Genomic DNA, 16,331 nt, shown 5'->3' with positions numbered 1-16,331 from the left:
AGAGCTGAAGCAATTGGAAGAGGAAAGGATAACAATTGAAACCGAATGCACAAGTGAACAGACCGAAAGTGAAGTCGTCCAGGAACTGATCGTGAAGCAACTGCATGAGATTTTCGCTGCAATAATTGCAGAAAAGTACGACTTCAATTTTGAAAGGGTACATAGGTTTAGGGCATATTTGCAAGATGGTCTGAGTGCTTACAAAGAACTGTATGATAGAAAAATGCGCGAGGCTAAGCAGTCAAGCATATTGTCGTTTTTCAAGCCTTCCACATCAGCCACAGCAGATGACGAACCTTGACCTTCGACATCGAGGCAGGCAGACATAGAAGAAGATGACCTGCCTGTCCTGATGGAAATAGATGATGATGAGATGACACCCCAGTGACCCACCACCCCAACCCCCGGGCCACGGACTGATACATTGCTGCAGAGATTGCAGCGGTAGCCGGGACGCACCTAATACATCTTTAAGGAAAAAGCTGAAATAAACAAGCTAATTAATTAGGTGCCGCCGGGCACGTAAATGTCAACCCAGATGAGAGGCGATTGCCGATTGCATTGCCTCTGATCTGGGCCGACATTTACTTGCTGGCATGATTTGGTAAGTTATTTTTTGGGTCTGCGAACACTCACAAATTTTTCCCATATAAATAAATGGTAATAGTTTCTTCACTTTACGACATTCCGGCTTACGAACCCTTTCATAGGAACGCTCTACCTTCGGATGGCGGGGGAAACCTGGACTGAGGACTCCCTTTTAAGGTGAATGGAGGAAAGTTTAAGGGAAATGTCAGAGATAGGTATTTTACACAGAAAGTGATAAGTGCCTGGAATGCACTTCTGGGAGTGGTGGTAGAGGCTGATACACTAGAGACATTTAAGAGAGACACTTTCAATAAAAGAAAAATGGAGGGTTATGGGCTATATAGGAGGGAAGGGTTAGATTGATTGTGGAGGAGGTTAAAAGTTTGGCACATTTTGGGCCAAAGGTTTGTAATTTTGCTATGCTCTATATTCTAAACATCAACAGATTTCTGGTGATCAAGAGAATCAAGAGTTAAGTGGCCAGTGCAAAAAAAGAAAGATTGCCCATGATCTTGATGAATACCAGAGCAGGCTCAAAAGATCAGATGGCATGATCCCACTGCTATTTTTTATATTCTTATGTAAGCTATACAACTTCTCCTCCTGCTGCTTGTGTCCCTAAGCCATTAGCACAAAGCGATTTATGTGTTAACTTGCGATTTCACTTTAAGGGGAAAAAAAAAAGATTTCTGTAAGATGCTGGAAAAGTGTCCTTTTTGAATAGTATTTGAATAGCTCCATAATTTGTAAAATTAGATTGTATCTGTGCACATGTGTTGATAAGCTTAATTAAATTCCAATTGGCTACTTTCACTATTGGTTGTAATTGTGTGCAAAAGGCTTCAACAAATAAAGCACATCATTGCCTGATGCTGGGAATTTGTCTTATTTGATGACATGAGATGAAGTTCCAGATAATGGCCATTGCAGGACTGAAAATAAATACTTAGAGCTCTGGGGGTGATTGGTTAGAGCAAGGTAAGTGGTGTGCAAGAGGGTTGACAGGGAAACCTTAAGCACAGCAGCATGTCTAAACGTGGCTGATGAGTAATGAACTGAAGAATTGAAGAAGGAACCCACATGCTTCCAGCAATATCTCAGGCAAGACTGAACACTTTACCTAACACTTCAGCATGCCTCAAATCTCCACGCTAAATCTGCCTTGGTAGGTCAGACCCACACTCTGTTCGTATTTTGGTATGTACAGAAAAAATGCCAAACTCCATTGAGGTCTCTGTTTTATTGAAGCAACATCCATATATCTACACTTGACAGGTATGGAAGAACCAAATGAAAAATCTAAATGTCTGCTACCACTGTAGAAGATAACTGAGCAGGTCTCATGAACAAATCTTTAGTAACATCCTTTCATTCATTGCAAAAAAACATTGCCACATTAATAGATTTCTGAGCTACCACCTCTGCCACACTTTCTTTTTAACAAATAACTGAAATAGAAAAATAATCACATCATTCCAAAGTTTTCCACAAGTTCTGTTTGTCCAGACAAATGACCCATTGAAGTAGGAATCCTTCAACATTTACATTGCATTGATACATAAGAACATAGTAACATAAGAAATAAGAGCAGGAGTAGGCCATCTGGCCCATCGAGCCTGCCCCGCCATTCAATAAGATCATGGCTGATCTGTCCGTAAACTCAGCTCCATCTACCTGCCTTTTCCTCAAAACCTAAATTCCCTTACTACGTAAAAACCTATCCAACTCTATCTTAAATATATTTAGTGAGGAAACCTCAACTGATTCCCTGGGCAGAGAATTCCACAGATTCACCACTCCCTGGGAAAAACAGTTTCTCCTCATCTCCGTCCTAAATCTTCTCCCCTGAATCTTGAGGCAACGACCCCTAGTTCTAGTCTCACCTACCAATGGAAACAACTTTCGTACTTCTGTCTTATCTATCCCTTTCAAATCTCTTACTCACTCTTCCTTCAGTTAGTCCTGACGAAGGGTCTCGGCCTGAAACGTCGACTGTACCTCTTCCTAGAGATGCTGCCTGGCCTGCTGCGTTCACCAGCAAATTTGATGTGTGTTCCTTTCAAAATTTTGTATGTTTCTATAAGATCCCCTCTCATTCTTCTGAATTCCAGACAGTATAGTCCCAGGGGACTCAATCTCTCCTCATAGGTTAACCCCTTCATCCCTAGAATCAACCTGGTGAACCTCCTCTGCACTGCCTCCAAAGCCAGTATATTCTTCCTCAAGTACAGAGACCACAGCTGCACACAGTACTCCAGGTGCAGCCTCACCAGTACCCTGTATAGTTGCAGTATGACCTCCCTGCTCTTGAATTCAATCCCTCTAGCAATGAAGGCCAACATTCCATTTGCCTTCTTAATAACCTGTTGTACCTGCAAGCCAACTTTTTGTGATTCATGAACAAGCACTCCAAAGTCCCTCTGCACAGCAGCATGCTGCAATCTTTCACCATTTAAATAATAATCTGCTCTTCTATTAATCCTTCCAAAGTGTATGATCTCACATTTATCAACATTGTATTCCATCTGCCAGACCTTGGCCCACTCACTGAACTTATCCATATCCCTTTGCAGACTTACCACATCCTCTGCACAATTTGCTTTTCCACTCACTTTAGTGTCATCAGCAAATTTTGCTATGCTACACTCAGTCCCCTTTTCCAAATCATCAATGTAAATGGTAAACAGCTGCAGGCCCAGCACTGACCCCTGCAGCACCCCACTCACCACCAACGGCCAATCTGAGAAACACCCATTTATACCAACTCGCTGCCTTCTATTGATTAACCAATCCACTATCCATTCCAATACACTTCCTCCGACTCCATACATCTGTATCTTATTTATAAGTCTCCTGTGCGGCACCTTATCGAACGCCTTCTGGAAATCCAAGTATAACGACATCCACCTGTTCCTCTCTATCCACTGCACTCATTATGTCCTCAAAGAACTCCAGTAAGTTTGTCAAACAGGACCTGCCCTTTCTGAATCCATGCTGCATCTGTCTAATGGAACCACTCCTTTCTAAATGTTTCGCTATTTCTTCCTTAATGACAGCTTCAAGCATTTTCCCGAATATTGATGTTAAGCTAACTGGCTTATAGTTGCCCATTTTTTGCCTAAATTCTTTTTTTAAAAATAGCGTGACATTTGCTGTCTTCCAATCTGCCGAGACCTGCCCAGAGTCTAGAGAGTTTTGATAAATGATTACCAACGCATCCACTATAACCTCCGCCAATTCCTTCAGCACCCTAAGATGCATCCCATCAGGACCAGGGGACTTATCTACCTTCTAATATGCTCATCACTATCTCTTTAGTGATAGTGATTTTATCGAGGTCCTCACACCTCCCATTTCGTCCATAACATCCTTCTTTGGCATATTGGACGTGTCCTCTACCATGAAAACATACAGAAAATAGTCGTTCAATGCCTCAGCCATTTCCTTATCACCCAATATCAATTTCCCCTTTTTGTCTTCCAAGGGACCTACGTTGACTTTAGCCACCCTCTTCTGCTTTATATATTTATAAAAACTTTTGCTATCTGTTTTTATATTTTGTGCTAATTTACTTGCATACTCTATCTTCCCTTTCCTTATTTCTTGTATAGTTGTTCTCTGTTTTTTTTAAAGTTTTCTCAATTCTCCAGTCTCCCACTGCTCTTTGCAACTTTGTACACATGAGCTTTTAATTTGATGCTATCTTTTATTTCCTTAGTTATCCAAGGCTGGCTCTCCCCACACTTTCTGTCCTGACTTTTGACTGGAATATACTTTTGTTGAACACTGTGAAAAATCTCTTTGAAAATATACCACTGTTCCTCTACTGTACTACCAAACAGCCTGAGCTCCCAATCCACATTTGCCAGCTCCTCCTTCATCCCATTGTAGTCTCCCTTGTTGAAGTGTAATACATTAGTTTTAGATCTAACTATTTCATCCTCTATCTGAATGTGAAATTCAATCATACTATGATCACTCTTTCCAAGAGGATCTCTGACTACAAGATCATTAATCATACCTGTCTCATTACACAGTTAGGGAATCTACCTGTCCCACTTTTAAACAGGTGTTTGCATTCACGCATTTCCATGTTTATCTGGTCAGAGTTGGCTTATAGATTAGTGGGGTAATTTGATAATTTTTCATAATTATCATAATTTAATCTGATTTAACCCATTCATGCTAACCAAAGCTTAAAACCCAAACAACCCAGATTTAAAAAGCAAGTGGGGGAATGTTGGGACTTCCAGCAGAGCTTAACACCATTTGGGTTATAAAACACTTGGGAAGCATTGTTCCTTCTAAGCTGCATAGGTGCAAAGCCATGCAGTAAATGAAATGTTCCCGCATACGTAGCCTTTGTTATCACACAGTTGAATTTTTCTATTATATAATTTAATAATATTGAATAATTTTAAAATCTATGTTAATATACAAATGTAATTGTGAAATACAGTAATTAAATGTTTGTAAATGAATATAATCCATACATTTTCTAATTAAACATACCATAACATTAACGTTGAAACATTTTAGAGCTTCAATATATTTACATTGTCGGTATTTCAGGTCACAACACGGTAACAAATTGTAACAATAAACACAGAACGGCAGTCAGTAGCTCATTTTAATAACCTGCCAGCCTGCTGAATGTCAATGACGTCTAATCAAAACAATTTACTTTTAAATCGTTGTGCCTGTCAGTTGTTTTGATTGTCTGTCATCATTTACTTGTGTTGTGAGCTGCAGTTTGTGAATTTTTGATGTGAAAAATTCTGTATTGACTTTTTTTGGTACGTAATCATTGGGGGATCAGGGGTGGAAAGGGTCAGTGCCTTCAAATACCTCAGTGTTATCAATTTAAGAAACTGTCCTGGGCTCAGCACGCAAGTGTAATTATGAAGTAAGCAAGGCAGCGCCTCCACTTCATTAAGAGTTTGAGAAGATTCAGCATGACATCTAAAACTTTGACAAACTTCTATAGATGTATGGAGGAAAGTATATTCACTGGCTGCATCACACCCTGGTATGGAAACACCGAAGCCCTTGAATGGAAAATGCAACAAAGTAGTAATGGGTATGACCCAGTTAAACACAGTTAAAGCCTTCCCACCATTGAGCATATCTACATGAAACATTATTGCCAGAAAGCAGCATGCATTATCAGGTTATGTTCTCTTCTCACTGCTGCCATCAGTAAGATGGTACAGGAGCCTCAGGTCTCACACCAGCAGGTTCAGGAACAGATGTTACCCCTCAAGCATAAGGCTCTTGAACTTCTCTTAACTTCTCTTGCTTCATCATTGAAATGTTCCCAAACTGATGGATTTACTTTCAAAGACTCTTCATCTCATGTTCTTAACATTTATTGCTTTTTTATTTATCTCTTTCTTTTTGTATTTGCATAGTTTTTTTTTGAATGCCCAAATTGGTGCTTGATTCTATTATGGTTCTTATCCTATTATGGATTTATTAAGTATGTTAGCAAGAAAATGAATCTCAAAGGTTGTATATGGTGACACACGTGTAATTCAACAGTAAACTTACTTTGAATTTTGAACTTTTAATCTATCGAAAAAATCATAATCTAATAAGAATTCTTTAATTAAAAACTTTTCGAACAAGGTAAATACTGTAATTTCTCTATGTTTGTTTGCATCAAAATTATAAATTGTTTGACTTGCCTTGTTAATTTTTTCAAATAATAATAACTTATTTTTCATATTCTCAAACAATTTATAATATTTTTAATATCCTAAAGATATTAAAAAGAAAAGTAGAAGAGTTAAATGCTTTGAAGGATGAAGGCTGTGCAAAATTTAAGGTAGAATGACATTTGCAATTTGTAGATACTGAATGAATATCTTTGCATCTGGAGTAAAAAGTAAAAATTGGCAATATTGGTGATGTAGGCACCATTTGCACAGAAGTGAAAGTTGGGGTGAGTTCAGCAATGGAAAAAATGGGAAGAAGTTAGGTAACTTAAGACTTCATCTGAACCAGACAATTCATATAGATGCAGTTACCAAATCACATAACCAAAAGAAATGTGGAATTTTGCACATGTAAAGCAAGAGAGAAACAAGATTCAGAAAAGAAGTCTCACTTTGATATGATCAGTGTTAATTGAAAACATTATCTTAGCATTTAAAGGTAATGCTTCTATGCATTCTGTGCAAGAAATTCATGCACGTGGCCAAATATGTAAATCTACCAGAGTTAGTGCAGCAAGAACTTTATGTTTGAATTTGTTCAGTGCATCAGTTATGTGTTTCAGAAACAGATAATGAAAGAATTGCAGAAATCTGCTTTCTATACATTAACTGCTGACAAAAATAGAGACATTTCTGTACGGAAAATGTTAATTTAGTATTTTAAGTTTCAATTGGAAAATGAAACTTCCTATAAAACTGGTTTAGTGGGTATTTTGAAACTAATTACATGTGACAGTATCACTAATGCTGAATCAAGAAAAATGATATCAACAACGAACTTGAGATTCAAAAGATTCTGATGTTTACATCCTACACAGCAAATGTTATCCTTGGAAAGAATAAATAGTATGCCAGCAATTTTTTGATGTGAAATATAGAGCATCTAAGTAACATTGCATCATAGACAGAGAAGACCTGGGATTAGACTGCTCATGAAAAGAAGTATTAATTACGAAGGATATAGGAAGACTGTTATGAATAGTTTAAACAATGTTGTCAGTTAAAAAAAGATAGCTAAAAGAATTAACTAATGTCAAACAATGTGATGTTTTGTCATCTAGACCACTAAATGAAGTAAGTTGCTGACAAGACATTTTACTGTTATTGCTTTAATAAGGAATTACAAAGTTTTGATCTAGTATTCCAAAGAGCAAGTTAATTAATATAACAATCTAATCAGTAACTGCTATCTGAAGATTTTGACCAATCCACAATATTGAGTAGCACAAGTTGGAGCTCAATGTTTCACCATATTCACCAATCCTCAATCGAACTCGGCACCTGGCTTCATCGAATCATGGTCCCGCACTGGGTCGAATACTACGGCCTGTTCTCTCCAGTGTCTTCTCTCTTCATCTCCCACCAAACAAAAGCCCCAAACCCAACCTTAGTGTCCCTCACCCTTCCCCCAGTTCCACCATCCTATTTGATGGCACATATTCCTCATCATCCCATATCTTCAACAATAACCCAAACAGGCTGAAATGAGAACAGACTACTCTTACAGAACTGCTAAATGAAAATACTTACAGCATAACAATAAAAATGTGAATTAGTGCGTTAAATATGCAAAAACAAAAATGAACAAGTTATGGTCACAATATTTTGGTGATACTATTTATTGCAATGACAAGATGAACGATCTGCTTGCATCTGCTTGTACAAGATCCATGGTGCACAACGACTGTTGTAAATCTAGTCAAGAAGAAAAGAAGAGCTTACGAAAGGTTCAAAAAACTAGGTAATGATATGAATCTAGCAGATTATAAGGCTAGCAGGAAAGAGCTTAACTCAAGGACCAGACCTATCCTTATCCATAATGAACTTGAAACTAATGACATTATGGTCACTGGACCCAAAATGTTCGCCTACACATACTTCTGTCACCTGACCTGTTTGGTTCCCTAATGGGAAATCAAGTATTGCATCCTCTCTCGTAGGTACCTATATATATATATTGATTTAGAAAACTTTCCTGAACACATTTGACAAACACCAAGACATCTAGCCCTTCCTCAGTGTGGGAGTGCCAGTCAATATGTGGGAAATTAAAATCCCACATATTACAACTATTACAACTTTCTGTTTCTTACATCGGCCTGCTATCTCTCTACAGATTTAATCCTCCAATTCTCTCTGACTATTGGGCAGACTATAATACAACCCTATTAGTGTGGTCACAGCTTTCTTGTTCCTCAGCTCCACCCATATGGCCTCTGTAGACGAGTCCTCCAGGCTGTCGTGTCTGCACACAGCTGTGATATTTTCCCTGACTAGTAATGCCACCCCTCCCTCTTTCATCCCTCCCTCTCTGTCACGTCTGAAACAACGGAACCCCAGAACATTAAGCTGCCAGTCCTGTCCTTCCCGCGACCAAGTCTCACTAATAGCAACAATGTCGTAATCCCACGTGCCAATCCACGCCCTAATCTCATCTGCTTTACCCACAATACTCCTTGCATTGAAATAGATGCACCTGAGAACATTTCTATCACGTACAAACCTTTGATTTCTGTCTATACAAGTAGTCCTCGCATGACCTTTATCCTCCTGCACCTCACTATCTGCTCTAACACTCTGGTTCCCCTCCCCCTCAAATCTAATTTAAACCCCCCGGAGCAGCACTAGCAAATCTACCCTCAAGGATGTTAGTCCCCCTCCAGTTCAGGTGCAAACTGTCCCATTGGAAGAGGTCCCACCTTCCCTGGAACAAAGCCCAGTTGTCCAGAAACATGAAGCCCTCCCTCCTGCACCAATTCCTTAGCCACGTATTTAGCTGCATTATCTTCCTATTTCTAGCCTCACCAGCACGTGGCACAGGTAGCAATCCTGAGATTGCAACCCTGGAGGTCATGTCCTTCAACTTCGCATCTAACTCCCTAAATTCTCTTTGCAGGACCTCCTCCTCCTCCTTCTTATACACATCATTGGTCCCTACATGGACCACAACATCTGGCTGCTCACCCTCCCTCCTGAGAATACAGAGAACTCATTCCGAGATATCGTGGACCCTGGCACAAGGGAGGCAACAGACCATCCAGGATTCTCGATCTCTCCCACAGAACCTCTTATCTTTCCCCCTAACTATCGAATCCCCTATCACTACTGCTGTCCTCTTTTCCCTCCTTCCTTTCTGAGCTGAGGGTCCAGTCTCGGTGCCAGAGACGCGACCGCTACAACTTGTCCCTGGTAGGTCATCTCCACCAACAGTATCCAAAACAGTATACTTATTGTTGATGGGAACGGCCACAGAGGTGCTCTGCTCTTTCTGTCCATTCCCCTTCCCTCTCCTGACAGTCACCCAGCTACCTGCCTCCTGACTTTTAGGGGTGACTGTCTCCCTGAAACTCCTGTCTATTTCTGCCTCTGCCTCACAAATGATCTGAAGTTCATCCAGCTCCAGCTCCAGTTCCCTAACTCGGTTTGTCAGGAGCTGCAGCTGGATGCGCCTTTTACAGGTGTAGTCATCAGGGGCAATTGTGCTGTCCCTGACTTCCCACATACTGCATACAGAGCACTTGACTACCCTAACTGCTGCCTCCATTACCTACTCCTAAGTTAATTTAATTAATTAAAGGAACTTACCCAGCCATTGAAGGAAATTACCCAGATATGTTGAACTATATGCTTGGAAACAAAGAATTTGAAGAACTATCAATTCTTATTGACATCGTTGGAACATTTCAAACTTCTAGTACTGACTGCGAATGTCAATTAACCCTTATCAATTCAGTCAAATGTAAATCCAGAAGCAGAGTAGAAGTGAAACATATGGATGGCTTAATGAGGATGAGTTAGTGATCTAGATGTCAAATTTGTCTGGACAGCGTTTATTGACAATGGATTTGTAATAAAGACAAGTCAGAAAATTTTACAAAATGTGGAAGTTATACCCTTCATTATACCCTTCAATTAATAAATAAAATCAAAAATCTGTGACATTTTTAAATGTTAATTCTAAATGTTCATAGTATGCATATTACAAAATAAATATTTAAAGAGTCACGTAGTTTCAGGCCATCTAAAAATTTCCTGCCCAGAGCAATGGTTGGTCCATGCAGCTGTAAAAAAAAGCTCAGAGGAAATGTTGTTCGTAAGAGCCAGTAAAAATAAGTTAGGTTTTAGCGGCGCAGCCGTAGTGTGAGTAGGACAAGTTAGAGTGAGGAGGTGAGGCTTCAGTAAGAAGGAGTGGAGGCCAGGGTGAGGTTTCTGTCAAGATTCTGTTTCTTTCTTTATTTGTCTCCAGTTAGAGTAGTGGGAATGGATCCCAGGGAAGTGGTTCCCTCTTCTTGCAAGATGTGGGCGATCTGGAAGGCCCGTCTGTGACAAGTGCATCGGGCTGCTGCTCTTCATAGGCTATATTAGGAAACTGGAGCAGAAGCTAGATTACCTGTGGACCATTCAGGAGAATGAGGAGTTGATAGATAGGAGCCACAGTGGGACAGTCACACCGAGGAAGGTAGCTGGGTGACTGTCAGAAAAAGAAGGGGGAATAGGTGGACAGTGCAGAGTACCTTTGCGTCTGTTCCTTTCAGTAACAATTTTACTACTTTGGATACTGTTGGGGGAGAAACAACCTACCACTGGAAAGCCACATCTCCAGCACTGAGTCTGGCTCAGTGGCTCAGAAGGGAAGTGGGGAAAAGAGGAGAATGGTGGTGATAAGGGATTCAATAGTTAGAGGAATAGGCAGGAGATTCTGTGGATATGTATGAGACTTCCTGGTGGTACTTTACCTTCCATGGTTTGGGAATATTTTAGTTTGAGTCCACTGAATTCTAAAGGGAGAGGGTGAGCAGCCAAGTATCATGGTACATATTGATACCAACAACACAGCTAGGAACTGGGATGAGATTCTGAAGAGAGAACACAGAGAGGAAGCTGAAAGCAGGACCTCAAGGGTGGTGATCTCTGGATTGCTGCCCGTGCCATGCACCATTGAGGGTAAGAATAGGATTATATGGCAGTTGAATACATGGCTGAAAAATTAATTCGGGGGGCAGGGTTTCAGATTTGTGGATAATTGAAGTATTGAGAGCAAGGGTTGTGAACTTAGAGTATGGATCAGCACAGGTAACTACATAGCTGTAGCTATTATAGAGACTTGGTTTCAAGCAAATTAAGTACTAGCTGTCATTAAAAATATTTGGATGAATAGGTTTGTTCCATTGCAGCAGGGTAAGGATAGTAGGGTGAAGGAACCTTGGTTGACAAGGGACAATCTAGCCCAGAGGAAGAAGGAAGCATGCTTAAGGTTTAGGAAGCAAGGATTAGAGAGGGCTCTGGGGAGTTATGAAGTCACCAGGAAGGAGCTTAAGAATGGACTTAGGAGAGCTAGAAGGGGACATAGGTGAGTAGGATTAAGGGAAACTTCAAGTCATTCTACATGTATGTGAAGAACTGGAGGACAACTAGCATAAAGTTAGTACCAATCCAGGATGAAAGACGAAACATGCGCCTGGAGTCAGAGGAGGTGGGTAAGGTCCTTAATGAATACTTTCTTCTGAATTCACAAGTGAAAGGAACCTTGAAAAATGTGAAGGTGCCATTGAACAGGCTAATATGTTGAAACATATTGGCATTAAGAAAGAATGTTTCAAGAAGGCTTCAGTTATTCCGGTGTCCAAGAAGAGTGCGTTGACTGGCCTCAGTGACTATCGCCCAGTTGCACTTACATCCACAATGATCAAGTGTTTTGAAAGACCAGTGGTGAAACATACCAGCTCCTGCCTGAGAGGTGACTTAGCTCCTCTCTAATTTGCTGACCAAAGCAACAGAAGATGCCTTCTCAATGGCTCTTCACTCAATCCTGGAACATCTAAACAGCAAAGATGCAAACATCAGGATGCTCTTTATTGACTATAGCTCAGCATTTAATACCATCATCCTCTCAAAACTGATCAATATGCCCAATACTTTGGCCTCAATAACTCCTTGAGCAATTGGACCCTGGATTTCCTCACTTGTAGACCCCAGTCGGTTCAGATTGGCAACAACATCTCTTCCATGATCTCCATCAGTACAGGCACATGACAGAGATGTGTGCTTAGCCCCCTGCTCTACTCGCTTTAAACACCTATCACCTGTGACTGTATGGCTAAGCCCGGCTCCAATACCATATTCAAGTTTGCTGATGACACCACTGTTGTAGAACAAATCAAAGGTGGTGATGAATCAGCATACAGGAGAGAGATTGAAAATATGGCTGAGGGGTGGCAAACAACAACCTCTCACTCAATGTCAGCAAGACCTAGAAACTGATTATAGACGTCAGGAGAGGGAAGCCAGCGGTCAATGAGCCAGTCAACATTAGAGGATCAGAGATAGAGAGGGCTATCAACTTTAAATTCCTGGGTGTTACTATTTCAGAGGATCTGTCCTGGACCCAGCACCTAAATGCAATTGCAAAGAAAGCACGGTAGCACCTCTACTTCCTTAGGAGTCTGTGGAAGTTCAGCATGACAACTAAAACTTTGACAAACTTCTTTAGATGTGTAATGGAGAGTGTATTCACTGGCTGCATTATGGCCTGGTATGGAAATTCCAATGCTTTTGAACAGAAAATCCTACAAGGGTTGGTAAATTCAGCCCTATATATCACAGGTAAAGCCTTTCCAACCATTAAGCACATCTACATGAAACACTTTCGGAGGAAAGCAGCATCCATCATCAGAGATCCTCGCCATCCATATTCCATGCTCTTTTCTCACTGCTGCTTTCAGGAAGAAGATACAAGAGCCTCAGGACAACTACCAGGTTCAAGAACAGTTACTACCCCAGAACCCATCAGACTTTTTAAAAAGTGGATGCCTACACTCACTTGCCCATGCACCCTTCCTTCCCAAATTTCAAAGTTATTTCATTATTAAAGAACATATATGTCACCATCTACAACCCTGAAATTCATTTTCTTACGGGCAATCATAGTAAATACAAGAAACACAATAGAATCAACAAAAGGCCATATCCATGAGATGAGGAGCCCTTGAAAGTGAATCCCTAGGTTGAGGGAACAGTTCAGTGATGGGGCAATTGAAGTTGAGTTAAGTTATTCCCTTTGGTTCAAGGGTCTGATGGTTGAGTTGTAATAACTTTTCCTAAGCCTGTGGTGTGAATCCTGAGGCTCCTGACATTTTGCAGAATTAGACATTCTGCAAAAGTATCTAACCCTGCTTCCAATGTTTGTGAAGACAAATAATACTTCATTTGATTCAATCATTTAAACATCACAGAAGCTCCACCTTTCTAACCCACTTCATACCAACCAAATGGATAAGTAAATACTCAGACACCATGCACAAGCTAAGTATAAAACTGACTAAGGAGACTGAGGAGGGCTGAGTGAATGAGGCAGTAAGCAGCAAACTAGCCGTAAGCAGATAGAACTACACTCAATAGCCTATTTATTAGGTACTGTAGCTCCTGTACTTAATGAAGTTGCCACTGAGTGTATGTTCATGGGCTTCTGCTGCTGTAGTCCATCCACTTCAAGGTTCAAGTTCAGAGATGCTCTTCTGCACACCTCTGTTGTAACACATGGTTAATTGTGGTACTGTCACCTTCCTGCCAGCTTGAACCAGTCTGGCCTCTCTCATTAGCAAGGCGTTTTTGCCCACAGAACTGCCACTTACTAGATGTTTTTCAGTTTTTCACACCATTCACTGTAGACTCTAGGGTCTGCTGTGCATTAAAATCCCAGGAGATCAGCAATTTCTGAGATACTCAAACCACCCTGTCTAGCACCAACAATCATTCCACTGTCAAAGTCACTTAGAATACATTTCTTCCCCATTCTAATGTTTAGTCTAAACAACAACAGAATCTTTTGACCAAGTCTGCAAGCCAGCGCTTGTCTCCATTATGAAAAAAATCAGAATATGTCAGGTTTAACATAGGTTGGGTTCTGGTTTTAAGGTTTTAACATTTACCTTCTGCCTGGCTCTAATACATTTAACACAATGTGTTAAAAGTTATCGCTTTCCATCTCTAATTATTTTCAGCCTGGTTATTTTAGCTAGTCGCCAAGCGACTTGCTTCCAGCTGCATCCCATTCCTGGTCCGTGTAAGAGACAGCAGCTGACAATCTGAGCCAGCATTAGTTTACTTTGTCATCTCAATGCCACAATCACACGGGGTGACTCGAAAGAAATTATTATTTAACTCATATATTCCAAATAGAGTAAAACTAATTTGAATGATATTTTATGTTTTAATACTGTAAATCAACCATTAAATTTTCTTTTCCATCTTTTCTGCAAATAGTTTTTTTAACTTAATTTTAAAATACTCACAAACAAGAGAAAATCTGCGGACGCTGGAAATCCAAGCAAAACACACAAAATGTTGGAGGAACTCAGCAAGTCAGGCAGCATCTATGGAAAAGAGTAAACAGTTGATGTTTCAGGCCGAGACCCTTCATCAGGACTGTTTACTATTTCCATAGATGCTGCCTGGCCTGCTGAGTTCCTCCAGCATTTAGTGTGTGTGTTAGTTTAAAATATTCACCTTCATTAAAGTTAGAAATTGGCTTATTTAACTAACAACACACAGAATGGAAAGATATGTAGAGTATATATGACATTTTATGCATCTTGAGCATTGTTACAATAATAACAACTACAACTAGTTGGATCTTATTATGAAAACGTCCAACAGCACTCATAGTCATTAACAGGAATTTCAGCTGGCAATACCTAGTGCCAAACTATGAGTTAATGTATTAATGCTATTAATGACTGCAAAATATTGAATAAAATGTAGCCGGTATTTTCCTAGTGGAGTGACTGTACTTTAAAGGGATTTCATTGGACGTTAAATATTTTGAACTATCCTTGTGACAGAAGAGCACAATATAAATACAAGTGCATTTATATTTCTTCATTATATTTATTAATTTAAACAAAATAGACCAACATCCCAGGTTATGCTCTTAAACTATGCATCAAGCTAACTTAATAGTTCTGTTCTAGTCAATTCATAGCCAGCACCCTGAGGTTCATGGAGCAGAAACTGGAAAATAGTTGATCATGTTTACCACTATTGGACAATTGCCACTGGAAATGACAATCGGAGAAACAAGCCGGACATCGTCAAGCAAATCAAAGCTCGCTATCTGGTGAATTTGTGTTGCTGTACAATTTTCTTCCACTAAGGTAGTGAGCAGAAAGACTTGGAACTCTAAGAGAAGTTTTTTATTCCTCGTGGAAGACTGAGAGTAATCGCCTGAAAGTTTATGACCCAGATTTTTACCTTGTATTTCCTTCTGACAATTTAATTATTATATGCAGATGCATATTAGAATATAGAATAATCCATTTGAGTAAGCTAGCAGCTTAAAGGTAACTCATAAGTGTAGTGTTGCATGAAATAGCTGGTTGCTCCAGATAAAAATATTGCTGGAAATGAACAATTAATATTTCAATTGTGCAGCCTTGCCGAAGTTCTCCCTGGAGGATGACATAAAGGAGGCAGGGCATGTTTCTCCTTGCCAGCAGCAATTGACTCAGACTATTCCTGCTGTACTGTGATCCTGTCCATATAAATACAATTTATATTTACCATGCTCTGATACTTGTGTAAATCTCATGCCAACATATTAACTGGCAGATTATAAAACTGTCATTTTCAAGTGCATTCGGAATTTACCCATTTTACTATGATGCATCAATGAAATAAATTTGTATCTTTGCATTTGTAAATTTAATTGCTCTTTATTGTTGCTGCATCAGAGCAAACAGCTGCCTACTTTCAAGTCATTTTTGCCAGCTTGCATAAGGCCAAGTGTTAACATATTTCTACTCACAGTTAAATTTCACACATCTTGGACAGGGGATATGTAGAGGCAACTAGGGCTGGCATTTCATCCATTATAGAACCTGCCATTCTCTCCCTTCAATTACCATTCTGTTTTATGGGCCATGAGAAATATGATGTATTAGACCATAAGACCATAAGATATAGGAGCAGAATTGGGACAATTAGCCTACCAAGTCTGCTCCGCCATTTCATCATGACTGATCCATTTCC

The sequence above is a fragment of the Mobula hypostoma genome, chromosome 3 (assembly GCF_963921235.1).
Source record: "Mobula hypostoma chromosome 3, sMobHyp1.1, whole genome shotgun sequence".
Lineage (NCBI taxonomy): Eukaryota > Metazoa > Chordata > Chondrichthyes > Myliobatiformes > Myliobatidae > Mobula > Mobula hypostoma.
This window is presented reverse-complemented; position numbering follows the sequence as displayed.